Raw genomic sequence first — 17501 nt, 5'->3', positions numbered from 1 at the left:
GAGACACAGAATAAGAGCAAACACATCCTAAATACAGTGTTCCTGCACCTTTGACCTCATCCAGAATGTATCGTTTTTTGAAAGGGATTGCTGTCAGAATGCACAACTGAATCCCAAACAGAATCTCTAGTCAAATATGATCATTTGTGAAACAGGCAAATGAGTCTCTCAGGTGCCCATTGCTCATTTTCAGACACATTTATGCAATACTTTCACCATGCGTTGAGCAATAGGGATTAAAGATACCAGAGGTAAGGTTTAAAAGTGATTCTGAGGTGCAACACATCAGCGATACAGCTAGGCATCTGAAATGCGGGGTTTGAGAGCCCTTCAGGGAACACCGTACCCTAAAGGTACCAGAAGTCCACTAGTATAAGCATTAAGTCACTGTCACCCCTGTTACAATGTGATTGCTACATATCTTCATTTCCTTGGTTTTTAAGGAGTAAGAGTGCAGGGGGTCTAAATCTGCGATCCAGTGTGTTGAAGTATTTCACAACACTACCTGTAGCCCGTCTGGAAATCAATCCTCATTCTGATTGTTGCCCTGGGCATGTACCAATAAATCACTGAGCATATATATATAGCACTGTGTTGAAGCTAGAGACCTGTATGTAATAATATGATGCTAAAATGTTATTTTCAGATATATTAATGTAATAAATGATTGCTTATGCTTTATAAACAAATCTAATTAAAATAAAAGCTTAAGTTTTGTATTTATCTTGTATCATAGAACATGATTTTCTTTGTATTTCAAGCCCACAAAGTGTCCAAATGACGCACTACATGATATAAGGAAGATTATCACATGCATATCGGTATTATCTTTCTTATGAAAATGCATTCCTTTCATTACCTTTTACTTTTTAAAATGAACTCAAATTGTGTATAATGTAATAATTTAAGTAGAATAGATTCTAATAATATAATGATCCAGTGTGTTGCACTACTTCACTGCTTCACTGCTCTATGCCGTCTGGAAATAAATCCTCAGACTGCTTACTGCCCTGGGCATGTACCAATAAATTACAGGAGCACATCTATATATCACTGCGTTGAAGCAGGGGACACACAATCACTGCAAACACATCCTAAATACAGTGTTCCAGCACCACTGACCTCATCCAGAACGTATCATTTCTTGAAAGGGATTGCTGTCCGAATGCACATCTGAATCCCAAACAGAATCTCTAGTAAAATACGATCATTTGTGAAACAGGTAAATGACTGTCTCAGGGGCCCATTCCTCATTCTCAAGACACATGTATGCAGTACGTACACCATGCATTGAGCAATAGGGATTAAAGACACCACAGGTAAGGTTAGAAGTCATTCTGACTATATTCTAAAATATTGGACTCATATTCTTATGATGGCTGACATGATGCTGCGTTTAAAACCGGGGTTAATGGACATTATATGACTGTCAATTCTGTTTTGTTTTGGAGACTCTTGGCTGCCTATGTGGTACAGTGCAGCGTGAAGGAAACATTTTCCAAAACTGTGTCAGCTCAAAAGTTGTAAGAGAACCTCTCCAGCTGCTTTAACTCTCTTCATTTTTGTCATTTAATTGTCTGTCGGCACTATGTGGCAGTGTTGCATGACAACCCATCTCACCACGGAAAGGAACCTAACAGCTTTGGTAAGAGAGGAGAAATGGACCTGGCCCGTACAGGGCTCGAACCCACAACCTTGGCGTCACTAGCACCACGCTTTAACCCACTGAGCTAACCAGCCTCACAACAGTGGTCCTCTCTGTGCTGCAAAAAATCGAACTCAGGGAATTTCTTTTGTCCTCCTTTGAATAGAAAGCTGTGTAATTCAGTGTACGGGCTTTCTCATGCAGTTTCATGGTTCTTGTAACCCAAATCCTACACTGGCCTGAAGTGCCCCCCCATTTCACAGCATTCTTCAGCTGATTTAAAATGTACCTAAAGGAGGAGCATTATTGAAGACCATCAATTACCAAGAGCTTTTGTCAAAGGTTTTGGTGGTCATTTTTAATGACCACAGAGCGCTGTGACCTCGGTTTTACATCTCATCCAAAGGACAGCACCCTTTTATAACACAGCTTCTCCGTCACTATGCTGGGGCATTGGGACCTGCACAGACCTCAGGGTGAGCGCCCCCCCGCCGGCACTGTTACGTCCCAGTGTGTGTTCTGTGTGTTTTTCTGTTATGTCCACACTGCTGACCCTTGATTGTTCTCCCTTCCCCATTGGCCAACCATCACACCACTGTTTCAATATGATGTCATCATCAATCAGCCTTCAGCCAATCAGAACATATTTTATTCACTATATAACATGGAGGCTTTCAGAAAGAAAAGGCCTTTTGTTTGACTTTGGTCCTGTTTGGTTTTGGTTTTCGCTTCGCTTCGCTTCGCTTCTTGTTATTGCTTCGGCTTCGTTTGTTGGTTTGTATTGCTTTGTGTTTGTGTATTTTCGTATAGCTTCGGCTTTGTTGTTTTGTTGGTTTTACGTTAGTTTCTTTGTACTTTCGTTTGTTTGTGTGTTCATCCATGATTTGTCTTTACCTTGCCCAGGTGTTACATGTTCAACTTATGTGTTCTTTTGTACCCTGTCCTGTTGATTACTCTTGTTTTTCCTTATTTGTATTCCTGGTTCACTTGTATTTTTGTGTGAACTTTTGTATATAAGGTTAGTTTAGGTTGTTGGGTACACTTACACACTTAGTTAATTTTGTATTAGTACACTAGTTTAGTACGGGTGAGTGCCATTTGTCTTGTATGGTTTTGGGTAGTCAGTGCAGGTTAACTAGGGTGTTGAAGACGCAGAAGACCGTGTGTTTCTGGTTTTTCTTTTGTAGTCAGATTAGCTTTCCCTCACTGTCCTAGCCAGCTCCATTTTGTTTGTTATTTTCTTTTCTTTGGCAAAACTCTAGTTCCTTACCCTTATCACGCTTCCTAGTCCCTCACCAAAACCCATCTGCTTCCAAAAGAATTATCCTAAATGTTACACCCCTTTTCCCCTAGACACTTGGGGTCGTAACATTATTGGGGGCTCGTCCGGGATATCAAATTCCCGTCCTAAGGATTTTTTTTTGTGTTGCAGAATTTTGGTGTTGGTACAGGATTTTGATTTGTGGATTGTGTTTTGGCAAGGTACTGTAGTTATGGCTACTTTTGATTTGCGAAAGTTTGTGGAGGAACCTTCCTTTGAGCAGCTGGATAAGTGTAGGAAGGACGAATTGCTCCAAATTGCTGATTACTTCCAGATTCAGGTTTCGACGCAAGCTCTTAAAAGGGACGTCAAGAGACCTGTGATGGATAGATTGGTAGAGTTAGAGGTCATTGCATTAACGAGCAGGTACGCCGGTTCTCCTGGGGCTGGTGCTAAACCTGCTATGGTGGTGGAAGAACAGGACGAGGTGCAGGGGGTGGCTGAAGACTTAGTGGAGGCTGAGGTCAAGGCCACCTTGCCTCCCTTTGAACCGTTCTCTCCGGTCTCCACCGGGTCAAAAAGCGATACTCGCCTGAAAGTTCATTTGGCCCGCTTGCACATGGAGGCGCAGGAAAAAGCCCAAGTACGCCAGGCAGAATTTGAATTGCGCCTTGCAATTCGTAAGATGGAGATCAAGGCGGAGAAAGAGGTTAAGCTCCGACAGCTTGAGCTAGAAGCACGAAAGAATGCTCCTGCTGTGCAGCCGACCCACTCCGAGGCCTCTAGCATGTCTCCTTTGCAAGATCCACTCTCTACCACCTTTGATGTAAGTAAGCACATTGCTTTAGTACCTCTGTTTAGGGAGACGGAAGTTGATTCGTACTTTGGTGCATTCGAGCGAATTGCCACATCACTTCGTTGGCCTAAGGAGGTTTGGTCACTGCTTTTGCAGTGTAGATTAGTGGGCAAAGCTCAGGAAGTTTGTTCTACACTTTCTTTAGAAGAAAGTTTGAATTACAATACTGTGAAAGCTGCTATCTTACGGGCTTATGAATTAGTTCCTGAGGCATATAGACAACGCTTCAGAAATCATCGTAAAGTGTCAGACCAGACATTTGTTGAATTTGCTAGAGAGAAGGGCACTCTCTTTGATAAATGGGTTGTAGCCAGTAAAGTGAGTGACTTTAACTCATTGCGTGAGTTAATGCTCTTAGAGGAATTTAAGAACTGTTTGCCTGAACGCATTGTTGTGTATTTGAATGAGCAAAAAGTAACTACTTTATCGCAAGCCGCTGTTTTGGCAGATGAGTTCGTGCTCACTCATAAGAATGTTTTCATGTCTGTGCGTGCGGAGAAGACTTTGTCTACTCTAAGTTCCCAGTCTCAGTCTCCCTCAGTAAAAACTAGTTCCTCACGTCTTAAAGAGGAGCGTGAATGTTTTTATTGTCACAAGAGAGGTCATATAATTGCAGATTGTTTGGCCCTAAAACATAAGCAGCAGCAACAGCAACATCCTAAGAGTGCTGGGTTTGTTAAGACTGTTTCCCGTTCTGCTATTCCTTTGTCTAGTGAAAACAGTCTCCCTGACCCTAGTTATGAACCATTTATTATGGAAGGATTCATTTCGCTAACAGGTTGTAAGAAAACCGGCTCAGGGACGCCAAATATGTAATCATAGTGGCTCTCTGAAGGCACCAGTTCTGTAGGGTTTGGGCATTTACTGAGACAATTATTAATTGTAGCAGTAAATCACAAAGTTGATTCTTTTGATGGCTTTAGAATCCAACCATGCGACATAACTCAAACAACGCACACACACAGGTACTAATACACGAGGATACATTTATTAATACATAGAATATGCATGTAAACCTAACAGATCTTATCGATAGGGTTATCAGAATACAAAAGGTATATATTCAGTCAGTTACTAAGTGTTACACATATCAAGAGGACATACGTTCAGTATATCATTCATTTATACCGTTTCGTAATTGAACTTGGTTACAACTTCTACATTAGATACTCAAAACAAGTACATAACTCTTAGGAAATAAATTGATATCAACTGGTTGGGATAACAATTGAATTCTCGAGCTGTAATGCATTGAAGTTGAATACTCATCCAATTTCTGGGGATTCAGATCTCCTGCGGGCACAAAGAAACAGTTGCAGGCTGTTGCTGTCAAATCCGCGCTCTCTGGCTCGGTGCCAGGCTGTGATGTGCGGCTTGCAACGATGCGCTGCTGATGCTCACTGTTGGCTTTAACTAGCAAAGTTTGTGCACAGGAGAAAAGATGACTGTGGGTCCCAGCAAGTCAGGAAGAGGACCTGTTCGTTCCTGATGAAGAGCTAGTTCTGAATAGTGATTCAGCTGTCCACAGTTCCGACCTGTTCACGAGGCTTGCTGCTGGTGCTAACCTCGAGTGGATCCTCTGGTTAGTCTCTGGCAACCTCCGCTCTAGACTCTTAGAACAAAGGAAAGTTCTGGCACTCGGACACACTGGCCGTTCCGTGGTTGTCCGGGCTGAGTCTCAGGATGGTCAGGAGGCGCGCTGCGAGAATGTCCTGCCCTTGGGATCCTTCTGCTCCTGGGCCGTCCTGCCCTGGAATTCTCCTTTGAATTCCCTTTAGAACAGTCCACAGAATCCTCTCCAGAATCTTACTGAATCTTACTGAAGCCGAATCTTGTTGAATCTCTCAGGCTCTCTGTGTTGCCTGTTTTTACCTGGAGGAACTTCAGCTCATTGATTGGTTGAAAGTTCCATGGGCATCAGAGTCCCATGTGGGTTACTCGGCCCTACCAGTCCCTGATTGGTTGATCAAGGTGAGATATGAGTCACTTACTCCTGACACTTAGGAATGCAGTCCAGATGTCCAACTGGCACTCCCTAGACAGATAGGCACCAATGGATGACCATTGATCATGATAGCCAGGCTTAGCTAAGTGCATCCCCCTTTGGGAGCTGTCCTAATCAAACCTTATATCAGCTTGCATGAATAGTTTCTCTGTGGCTGCACCACAGAGATGAACAGAGAAATAATTTGGGAAAGCTCAGAAACACTTAATTATTTCTTATTAATAAGCCTCGCCGCTACAAGGTAAACCAGAAGACCAGAAAACAATTCAAATATTTAGAGATAGTGGAGCAGCCCAGTCATTTATTGTTGTGGATGCACTGCCTTTGTCTGATAAATCTTTCTGTGGTTCGAGTGTATTAGTTCAAGGCATCGAAATGGGTTTTATGAAAGTGCCTTTACACTGTGTACATCTACAATGTGGTTTAGTTACTGGATTTGTTAGAGTTGGGGTATGTCCTTCGCTACCTGTTAATGGAGTAACTCTTATTCTTGGAAATGACCTGGCTGGGGGTAGAGTATAGCATATTGTTTGATTGGTTTTGTCTTCATTGTCCAAACATTAGATGTTTGTTTTTATGGGTGGGGGTGTTACGTCCCAGTGTGTGTTCTGTGTGTGTTTTTTCTGTTATGTCAAACAATGTCAACCATCACACCACAGTTTCAATATGATGTCATCATCAAACAGCCCTCAGCCAATCAGAACACATCTTATTCACTATATAACATGGAGGCTTTCAGAAAGAAGAGGCCTTTCGTTTGACTTCGGTCCCGTTTGGTTTTGGTTTTCGCTTTGCTTCGCTTTGCTTCTTGTTATTGCTTCGGCTTCGTTTGTTGGTTTGTTTTGCTTTGTGTTTGTGTATTTTGGTATAGCTTCGGCTTTGTTGTTTTGTTGGTTTACATTAGTTTCTTTGTTCTTTCATTTGTTTGTGTGTTCTTCCTTGTTTTGTCATTCCCTTGCCCCAGTGTTACATGTTCAACTTTTGTGTTCTTTTGTACCCTGCTCCTGTTTATTACTCTTGTTTTCCCTTATTTGTATTCCTGGTTCACTTGTGTTTTTGTGTGAACTTTTGTATATAAGGTTAGTTTAGGTTGTTGGGTACACTTACACACTTAGTTGACTTTGTATTAGTACACTAGTTTAGTACGGGTGAGTGCCATTTGTCTTGTATGGTTTTGGGTAGTCAGTGCAGGTTAGCTAGGGTGTTGAAGACGCCGAAGACCGTGTGTTTCGGGTTTTCTTTTGTAGTCAGATTAGCTTTCCCTCACTGTCCTAGCCAGCTCCATTTTGTTTATTTTCTTTTCTTTGGCACCACTCTAGTTCCTTACCCTTATCACTCTTACTAGTCCCTCACCAGAATCCCCCTGCTTCCAAAAGAATTATCCTAAATGATACACCCCTTTACCCCTAGACACTTGGGGTCGTAACAGACCTCTAACTCGTTTCCTTAGCTTGGATTTAAGCCACGAAGCAGGCTTCTACTGTATAAACGTCTAGAGGAATCACAAGCTATTTGAGAGGCCATCATGCCAGGGGGAACTGACAAAGTCTATGCCTAAACACCTAGCGCAGTCTCTCGAGAGACTGTCAAAAATCGCTTTCTCCTTTTGCGTTGCAAGTAAGTGAAAACGCAGTCTCAACCCAGAGCCACTTGGCAGCAGCGGCACGTAAATACTGTTACTGTTACTGCTCGATACCGACGTTAACCTACTATACCATGTTCAGCCACGGCTAGAAAATGTTCGGCTCTAGTACCGGAGCAAACGACAGGAGGGCCAATGTCGAACAGGCACACGTGTCAGACATGGAGAGCGACTAGGATGGGATTTGAACCCATGCGTGCAGAGCACAATGGATTAGCACTCCATCGCCATCGCCTCGTCGGGGAAACTGGACTGTCCGGACATGAGCTAGCGCGCTCCAGATGATCTTTTTCATTTTTTTCCCTCATACTCGAGGGTCATTTTCCTGTTCCACATGCGATTTCAACATTTTCCTTGGGAGATGTCAAGCCAGCACGCCACTGCTGTGGTTCAGTGGCCAGTGTGGAGTTCAGAGGCCCTGTTGTACACAGAAAGCACATTGAGCTCCTTGGACGTGAAAAGTTCCAGATAAAAGCCATTTGTCATCCTTTCTCTTGGTGTCGATGTTGCTATTGTATGTAAAGGTGGCAACTTGCTCAGCGAGCAGGCGGAGCACACACCGAATGCAGATGTGTCTGAGTGGTGTGTCCAAGTGGCTGCAAAAGGACAGCGCTCCCGGGGTGCCGTGGCTTAGTTGCTTAAAGCACCTGTCTCTTAAACAGGAGATCCTGAGTCCGAATCCCAGTGGTGCCTTCTTTGTTCTGTCTTCTTGAACAGAACTGGTCCTTACAGACAACCGCCTACGGCTAGACTTAATTAAATGCAAGTATTCATTTCCTGTCTTTAACGCGACTTGTTTTTCTTAAAATGGATGCAACTTGCAAAACATGAAATACAAACATTGCTAATCAGCGCTAGCGGCTGGCAAAAAAAAAGAAGTCAGCAATGTTTTTTTTCTTTAACCTTAACCCTGCTAATGGAGAAGAGTTAAACGACCGAGTCTATGCAGCTTAAACGGTGCTCATGTCGGGTTCTTAGCTGAAAGGGTTGTAAATCACGCTCACCCCAGTCCTTAATCTTTTAAAAGGATACAAAATTGAACCTAGTCGCCACATCACATACATCCTGTTCAACGATAAAAAGGTGACATCTATCCTCGATCCAGAGTAAATCCCACTTTGAGGGCATATTGTTTTCCACTTTACCATGAGTTGGGCTCAGCTGCACAGAGGCGAGAGCAGAGCAATGAGGTCACGGGGACAGGGGAGTCACACGCTGGCGGTTTAAACACGCGGAAGAAAACTGAGGGATCCACAGTATGTGGACCCTCTGTGCGCCATCAGTCCGCACTCCGGACTCTGAATCCTGCCATCCAAGTTAAGATCTCGGCGGAACCTGAGGCGCAGTTCCTTCTTAAAACGTAATCTGGTGAGCATTTCTAGAATCGTACTTGTATAGATGCAGCCTTTAATGTGTTGCTAGGTTAAAATTGATGACTTCTTGAACTTCAGTAGGAAACTTCCCTCTTGATTTCAGATTTAATTTCTTTATTACAGGGGCGCTTTTATGAAGACAGAGTCATGTTCTGGTACTTTGCTTGATGGAGGAAGCATATTTCGGACTCTGTGATCTGCTCACCTGGAAAGGTCTGCTGTACTACTACAAGAGAGAAGTAGAGTCTGGAAGAATGGACAATTTTATGATGCTTTGGAAGATAATGTTTTTTTTTTCTTTGAAATCGAAATGAATCAGAATATCAGTGCAAAAGACAAACTCTTGGTTTGGTTTAATGAGATATGGTTTTAAAACAGACAAAATGTAGAAAACAGGTGTTTCTCACTTTTGGAAAAGAATGGACCGGGGGTAATATTTTACTAGTTGCAGTGCTGATCTCACTGGGTTACAGTCCTGTAGTGTCACACCAGGGCCAGTGGCGCAATGGATAACGCGTCTGACTACGGATCAAGAGATTGCAGGTTCGACTCCTGCCTGGCTCGGGTCGTTTTTAAACGCATCGCGCTACTCCCTAAGTAGTCTATGCTACTTACTGCATTGTAATCGTACCCAGTAAGAGATTTCCTTCATGTAAATGAACTGCACCTGACAGCTTTAGAAAAACACCTGGGCTCAGTACGGTGCTGAGAGCTCAGCGTTGCTGTTCTAATTAGCACGCACTGCATCGGCTATGAGCCCGAACCTTTCAATTATTCCGATCAGTAAGTCAACACGTAGTCCACATGAACGGTAGAAATATTCTCGTCTGTCTCTTGTTTGTATAGAACTGAATGTCCCTGACAATGTACTGTTAGTTTTAATTGAAGAACGGCATTTGTGTTCAAATATACCAGACAAGTTTATGTAACTGCTCATGCGACACTCAGTTGTAATTAGTCAAGAAATAAAGTCGAACAACAGCTGCGGGTTTGATTCTGAACGTATCAGATTGCAGCGCCTTTTACTTCCATTGACAAATGATAGAGATTCGAAGAGAGATCCTTCAGACCAGCAAGCAAACCCACGGCTATTTCGGTTTTCTATCTAGGCAACGTTGGTGTGTGCAATAGCATACATGAAAGCGTGATGCAATTTCTGTGGTTACATTTGTTGCACGTCATGCACAGTAAGAGTGTTTCTAACACCAAATAAAAAGTCAACAATTAGCGATCACGCCTTCTCCTCAGTTAACCCACTGAAACCCTTGCTGTTAACAGTTCTTTACTGCGTGCTTTAAGAGCACCTACACATCGTGTCGGTTCTTACAGCTTTATTCATTAGGTTTTCAAAGGCATAAGTAGAGCACCAGAGGTGCGAACGCAAAATGTGTGGTTATCTGAAGAATTGCTTTCCATGGCAGCGGGGCCAAGCGATTTAGCGTTTTTATAGTACCAGGAAAGGAGAAGCGGCACTCCGCCTCTGCCGCGCAGGCACAAGGTGACGTGCGGCAGACGCCGGAGTCGGCAGGTTTCGAACCTGCGCGGGGAAGCCCCAACGCATTTCGAGCCCATCGCCTTAACCACTCGAGCACGACAAATGCGGGCTCCCCGCCGCCGCATTCCTCCTATAATCAAACACGGACTGCGAGGTGGCTGCGGAAACCTTTTTAAAGTTGCTCTCCGTTAAAAAAAATACCTTTCACAAGATTCGTGCCGGCAGACAGACACGCCTCAGAGGGTTTAAGGCTGGCTTCACGTTCAAATGATAAAGTCCCCCAGTCCGGATGTCAAAATGCAACTTTGGCAGACAGAAAAAACATCAACGAACCAAAAATGTGGACAAGGATTTTACAAGCTGCACCACACTGCACTTTCAAAAGCATTCGTGTTAGACGCAGGAATTGCCTTTGATTTGCGCACTTACGAACGCCATGGAAAACGAAACAAAACTAAAGCCCTCAGCTCCTGCACTTGATTATAATCCCGTTACGTGTCGAAGCAGGAATTTAAGTCATCCTACCACTGCAACACGGGGAATAGAGGGAAATGAGCACAAGCTACGAATTGTCTCTAATCAGTCCCTACAGTTGTAAGACGCCTGGAAGCGTGCACCCCCATCATTAATCTTTGCGCATCTGTGCAAGGTAAACTCTGGAGCAGTCTCTGAAACGGCTCAAAGGAAACACGTGATTGATTCCATGTGCATCTGGGGTTCATTTCTTATTTACATTTAATTCAAGGGAAAGGCTTGGGTCAGTTTCAGACGGCCTCCAACAGCGAGATTCAAGCGCCCCACCTTCAGCCCAATCTGCGCCGCCAGAACGCCAACGGCTCCTCTGGTCTCCGGGGTGCGGTTGTGGCCCCGTAACCTAAAGTGTTGGTGGCAGACAAATGGAGACTAACAGGTGATGTCCTAGGACATGACTACATTGTGACACTCGGTGGGGATGGTGACCATTGCTTGGAAAAGAGTGCGAGGCCCCTTTAGAAAAACATTTTGTTAACAGGCATTCTGCCTCAGCCTAAACACCTATAGCTTGCAAAGCGCATGCTATTAGACAGGCACCTCTGCAAGACCTTAAGAGTCTCTTAAACTAGTGATAGTAAGGTGTTCCCAATGGGCGATGTTCGGCTTTCAAATCATCTCTCCGTGGAAGCGCCGAGATGCAGCTGTTTAAGGCTTAGAAGCAGCTGACTGTTTTACTACCTAGCTGATCACTGTCAGTCAGGGAGCTTAGAGGTGAAAAGCCTGTCTGAGAGACAATTCGCCGTCGATCAGTTCAATATGTTCCGTACCAGCTCGGCGCACCTGAGATCATCTTGGTAGCCGTGTAGCTCATATGAGTGAAAGCGTGTGTGTCAGGACTCTTACTTGGCCATCCCAACATACGGAATTTCTTCTGTTTCAGCCACTCTGTTGTTGATGTACTCCTTTGTTTTTGTCATGTTGCAAGACCCAGCGTCTTTTGAGTTTTAGATCACAGGCAGACACCCTGACATTCTGCTGTAGAATTTCCTGATACATCTCGGAATTCATCGGTCCCTCGATGATTGCAAGCCGTACAGCCTCCGCCATGCTTCCCAGGTGGGATGAGGTTTTGGAGTTGGTATGCGGTGTTTTGTTATCTCCAAACATAACACTGTGCATATTTACCAACAAGTTCAACTTTTGTCACGTCTGTCCACAGAACATTGTTCCATGAGTTGTGGAACATCCATGTCGTCTTTAGCAAACTTGAGAGGGGCAGTGGTGGTTTTTTTTTGGGGGAGAGCAGTGGTTTCCTCCGTGGTGACCTCGCATGATCACCACTCCTGTTCAGATTTCTTCTTATGGTGGACTCATGAACACAGACGTAAGACAAAGTAAACCACCTGTTTGCTAGATCCCATCCCCACTCAGCTAGTCAAAGATTCCCTCGAAGGACTGGCAGGACCTATAATTAGTATGATGAATGCATCGCTTGCGTCAGGCGTCGTACATGATCAATTTAAGGTAGTGGTTCTTAGACCGCTCCTTAAGAAGTCAAATTTGGATCCACAAGTTCTTAACAACTACAGGCCTGTCTCAAAGGTCCCATTTCAATCTAAAAGTCTTGAAAGAATAGTTGTTGCCCAACATCAAATGGATTCAAATAATATACTTGAGAAATTTCAGTCTGGTTTCTGAAACTGCATTAACAAGAGTCGTAAATTATATTCTCTTAGCTACTGATGCGGGGAATGCAACAGTGCTAGGTTGCAACAGTGCTAGGAATGCAAACTTTAGGTTGCGCTTCTTCATGCTGCATCATTGGCATGAGTGGAGCTTTTTAAACGTCTGTACTTACTGCGCCCCATAAGAAATCGTTTGTCCCTGTTCAAAAGAGATTGTGCGATGTCCTGCAGCGTTCGCAAAGCAAACCTTTGACAGTTTGAATAGAGGAATTTATTCTGCTTCCTGTGCGTGCAGTAGTTACAAACTTGAACGTCTTTACACGATCTCCTGCAGTTTTCAGGGGGCAGGCTTGGTCAGATGGCTTGGAAAAACGCACTGTGTTTCGGCTCGGGAAACATCATGAGCAGTGTCCTGCATGTTTTCTGTGTATAGCTGTCTTTTAACGCATACAGAATTCATTCGAAATCATTGATTTCTCCAATTAACAAGGATCCCTTAAATGATGAGTCAAAGTAACATCTAATCGGATTAGTTTCCTTAGAGCTGGTTCAGAGTTTGCTCAAGAGTTTACCTTTCACAGATGAGCAAAGAAGAATGTTGGGGGTGCACGCTTCAAGGCACCTTACAGCTGTCGGGAGTGATTCGAGACGATTCGTGGCGTGTGCTCGTTCCCATATACCATACGCACCGGCGTGCAGTGCTAGGATGACATACAATACCGCTTGGGCACGTAACGGCGTTATATGCAAGTGCGGGACGTGAGGGTTTTCGTTTGTTCGTTTTGTTTTGCTCTGCTTTGCTTTGTTTTGCTTTCCATCGCGTTGGTAAGAGCGTAAATAAAAAGGCGATTCCTGCGTCTACCACTAATGTAAGAGCTATTTCAAGTGCGACGTGGTGCGGCTTTTCAAATGCTTGTGGGCATTTCTCTGTTGTTGATTCTTTTTTTGTGTGTAACAAAGTGGCATTTTCATGTCCGGACGGGGAGACTTTATCATTCCGACATGAAGCCACCCTTAAGTCCTCTGAGGCGTGTCTGTCTGCAAGGCTTGTATTTTGGAAATGTTTTATTGAAACGGAGAACGACTTTGAAATAGGCTTCCGCCGGCGCCTTGCGATCCAGGTAAGATTGTAGCAAGAACGCAGCGGCAGCAGGGCTTGCTGTAGTCGTGGCCGAGTGGTTAAGGCGATGGACTAGAAATCCATTGGGGTCTCCCCGCGCATGTTCGAATCCTGCCGACTACGTTGTCCGCCTCCAGTCGGTGTGTTCCGGCGCAAGCAAAGAAGCGCGCCTCTTTGCTGTTCCTGGTGGTTTTAAAACGCCCAATCGCTTGTACCCGCTGCCTTGAAATAAATTCTTCAGCATCCGCGAATGGCATTTTACAGCTGGAAGCATATGTCGACGCTTTTTGCACAGAGCACCAAAAAAGCGTCTTTTTTGAAGGCCCAGGCACTGAGCATTGGTGGTTCAGTGGTATAATTCTCGACTGCCACGCGGGAGGCTGGGGTTCGATTCCCGGCCAATGCAGTGGCTTTCGCAGCGAGCGGCTCCATCACTTGCATCCCCTTGCAACTCGCAACTGAAAACCCACTGAAGCTAAGCAGGTGTGAGCCAGGTCAGTACCCGGATGAGGGTAAGCTACAGGGAAAAACAAAGCTTCCAGCTGGAAGCGGTGTTAATGGTGCCGGCGGGGGGGCGCTCACCCTGAGGTCTGTGCGGGTCCCAATGTCCCAGCATAGTGACGGAGACGCTGTGTTGTAAAAGGGCGCTGTCTTTCGGCTGAGATGTAAAACCGAGGTCATAGTGCTCTGTGGTCATTAAAAATGACCACCAAAACCTTTGACAAAAGCTCTTGGTAATTGATGGTCTTCAATAATGCTTCTCCTTTAGGTACATTTTAAATCAGCTGAAAAATGCTGTGAAATGGGGGGACACTTCAGGCCAGTGTAGGATTTGGGTTACAAGAACCATGAAACTGCACGAGAAAGCCCGTACACTGAATTACACGGCTTTCTATTCAAAGGAGGGCAAAAGAAATTCCCTGAGTTCGATTTTTTGCAGCACAGAGAGGACCACTGTCGTGAGGCCGGTTAGCTCAGTTGGTTAGAGCGTGGTGCTAATAACGCCAAGGTCATGGGTTCGGTCCCCGTACGGGCCATGTTCTTTTCTCCTCTCTTACCAAAGCTGTTAGGTTCCTTTCCGTGGTGAGATGGGTTGTCATGCAACGCTGCCACATAGTGCCGACAGACAAGAGTGTTGCGGGAGAAGAGAAAAGTGTTTGAAGATTTAAGAGTGTCTTAGGTGGAGTCAAAATCAAGTGTCACAAATGCAACTGGGAGGATTTCCAATGTTTAATATGGTAAAAATAAGCAGAAGTTATCTGCCGGTCATGGCACAGTCTGCCATGCTTTTGTCAGATACTGTAAAGTGGTGTCGAACTGGAGCCTCACCATTTGCATATGTGAGGCTCCAGTTATACATCGAGTGTCACATTAAATGACAAAAATGAAGAGAGTTAAAGCAGCTGGAGAGGTTTTCTTACAACTTTTGAGCTGACACAGTTTTGGAAAATGTTTCCTTCACGCTGCACTGTACAACATAGGCACCCAAGAGTCTCCAAAACAAAACAGAATTGACAGATAGGAGAAAATTCCCACTCGTCCTGAAGTTCCCAAAATCCAGCACTGAGCGTAAACAAAGTGTCTAAGTAGCGTGGGAATGCTAACCCTAACCCTAGCTGGAGTTTGAGCAATCCAGCACTGAGCGTAAAAAGATGAGTCAAAGTAACGTCTAATCGGATTAGTTTCCTTAGAGCTGGTTCAGAGTTTGCTCAAGAGTTTACCCAGTGGGCATTGATTCGTCGCATATACGTATATTCACGGCGAAAATACGGCGATACGTATATATACGTCGCCTCGACGTATAATCAACGTCGAATTGCAACCGTAAAATCGACGACATTAATAAACGCATATATAACGTCGAAAACACATCTAACACAGTGCCTGAGGCTTTTTACTGTATGTATCGTGTGTGCCGCAACTAGGAGTATACGGCACTCTGCACAGTGTACGAAGTAAATTATTTTCGCAGTAATTAATTTACACTTGTATAATAAATATAGTAAATATAATAAATTAATTACTGCGAAAATAATTTTCTTTGTAAATCCTGCAATCCAGATGATTGGGGTATTGGTGCATGGCTACAGTCTGTGCTAGGAACATGGAGAGGGTCTCTGGTTCAATACATATTTGTGGGTCTGGTATTATTCGTTATGATCATATCGTTAATATCCTGTTTGAAAAACATGTGGACTAAAGCTGCTGCTTCTGTGCTAATTGTACGCCCTGAAGGGATCATGAAGGTCAAAAAATGATTTCATGGGAAAGATTCTCTTATCTAGTGGCAGAACCTGATGGGTAGAACAATATAGCTTTAAGGGGGGTTACCCTTGGGAGTGATTCCCCTAGATGCAAATGATTATTGTGGTTTGTTTGTTCATAATAAGATGTTTTGCAGGAACGGAACAAAGAGAAATTTTACAACTTCAGCTAGTATTGTTCTACAAAACGTCACAGCTGAGGCAGGGGAACAATGTGTAGATTTTTCTAAGAGTTATTACCCAGTTGTTGACCAATCTGTTGACCAATGTTGACCAAAAAAGCCTAGGATTATGCTGGGCTCCAGCCCACAGGGATTTACCTGTGCTGTAAGAACTAATGAGTGAATAAGGAGACTGGATTCTGGTGAAAGACTTCAGGAAAAAGAAATGGTGTTCACTCAGGTGGAGGGGGCTGTACCAGGTGCTGCTGACCACTGCCACTGCTGTGAAGGTCACAGAAATGGTGCCCTGGATTCATGCTTCCCACTGTAAAAAGGTCACAAACGAACTGAACAAAGCGCAGGAGTGATGTCTCCACAAGGACAGATGGGGATAACCTGCTTGGGACTGATGTGCACAGCCTTTTTCCTTTTTATGTAGAAGCCTGTCACCACCCCAAAAGAGGAAGAATCTAAACACGAAGCCTCTTTGTATACAAACTGGCTGAATGAAACTGATAATGAGGGGGATATGAGTAATTTGTGGTATAAATTTATAAATCATACTGTAAAGTTAAAGAAATTTAATGCATCTTGTTATATATGTGCTTTAATGCCTCATTCTACAGCCTCACCCATGCGACTTTTTATGAAATGTACTCTTTTATTAATATCATGTTAGAAGGCTTAGACGCTATCAAACAAGAATTAAGGGGAGTTAGATTAATGGCACTTCAGAACAGGTTCGTGCTGGACCTTCAAAATGCAGCATCTGGAGGAGTCTATGCTTTAGTAGGAGACTCCTGTTGTACATATATTCCAGCTAATGACTATGATTACGGAAATCTTACGCTCGCTATTCAGCATTTAAAAGAACTAAAAGACAAGGTGAATAAAGAGAGAGTCATAAAAGATACACCGGCTTTTCTCTCCTGGTTAGAATCACTGTTTGGGCCAGGGGGAATGTTTTTCTTTTAAGTTACTAACACCGATTATAGGGGCTGTGATACTTGTCTTCCTGTTTTTATGTTGCTGTATGACATGTATTATTCCAATGCTTCGAAATATGGAAATATGGTACCTAGGGGGATAAACTGTTCATCCTTCCAGTCTGGAGAATTGGCAGCTGTCTGACGTCAGTAAGTGATCCTTAAAAAATTAATAGTTCCATGACAGTGTGCATCACCAGAAAATCAATTTCAATGCATTAAAACTCTTGTTATCCTTCTGATCATTGAAGTGTCATTGCCCCAGCACTGTATACTCTTACTTTTGACGCCTGTCTGAAGTTGGATCCATTTCTAAGAATGGTGACTCACATATCCTCATGCTCAACTTTGGCTCAACCACACAAACTATGAAGTTAATCATCTGCTTTTGCTCCAAGATTTATGTTACTAGGCTCTCTCCTGGGGATCCTCGTGTTCAAACATTGCCCTTATTGTGGATGATCCATGACAGAATTCAGGGAATTCAGAATTCTGATACCTCAGCTCAGATTCTGACTGGGCAGACTGTCATTG

At 43.8% G+C, this 17501-nt stretch overlaps 1 non-coding gene across 1 annotated transcript; it reads left to right on the top strand.

The window, feature by feature from the left end:
* Positions 1–9273: 9273 nt before the first annotated feature.
* On the top strand, positions 9274–9346 carry trnar-acg (transfer RNA arginine (anticodon ACG)). The gene has a single exon. It is a non-coding gene; the product is annotated as a tRNA-Arg (tRNA).
* Positions 9347–17501: the final 8155 nt, after the last annotated feature.

The sequence above is a fragment of the Lepisosteus oculatus genome, unplaced genomic scaffold, assembly GCF_040954835.1.
Source record: "Lepisosteus oculatus isolate fLepOcu1 unplaced genomic scaffold, fLepOcu1.hap2 HAP2_SCAFFOLD_40, whole genome shotgun sequence".
NCBI classification, from domain to species: Eukaryota; Metazoa; Chordata; class Actinopteri; order Semionotiformes; family Lepisosteidae; genus Lepisosteus; species Lepisosteus oculatus.
This window is presented reverse-complemented; position numbering and strand designations above follow the sequence as displayed.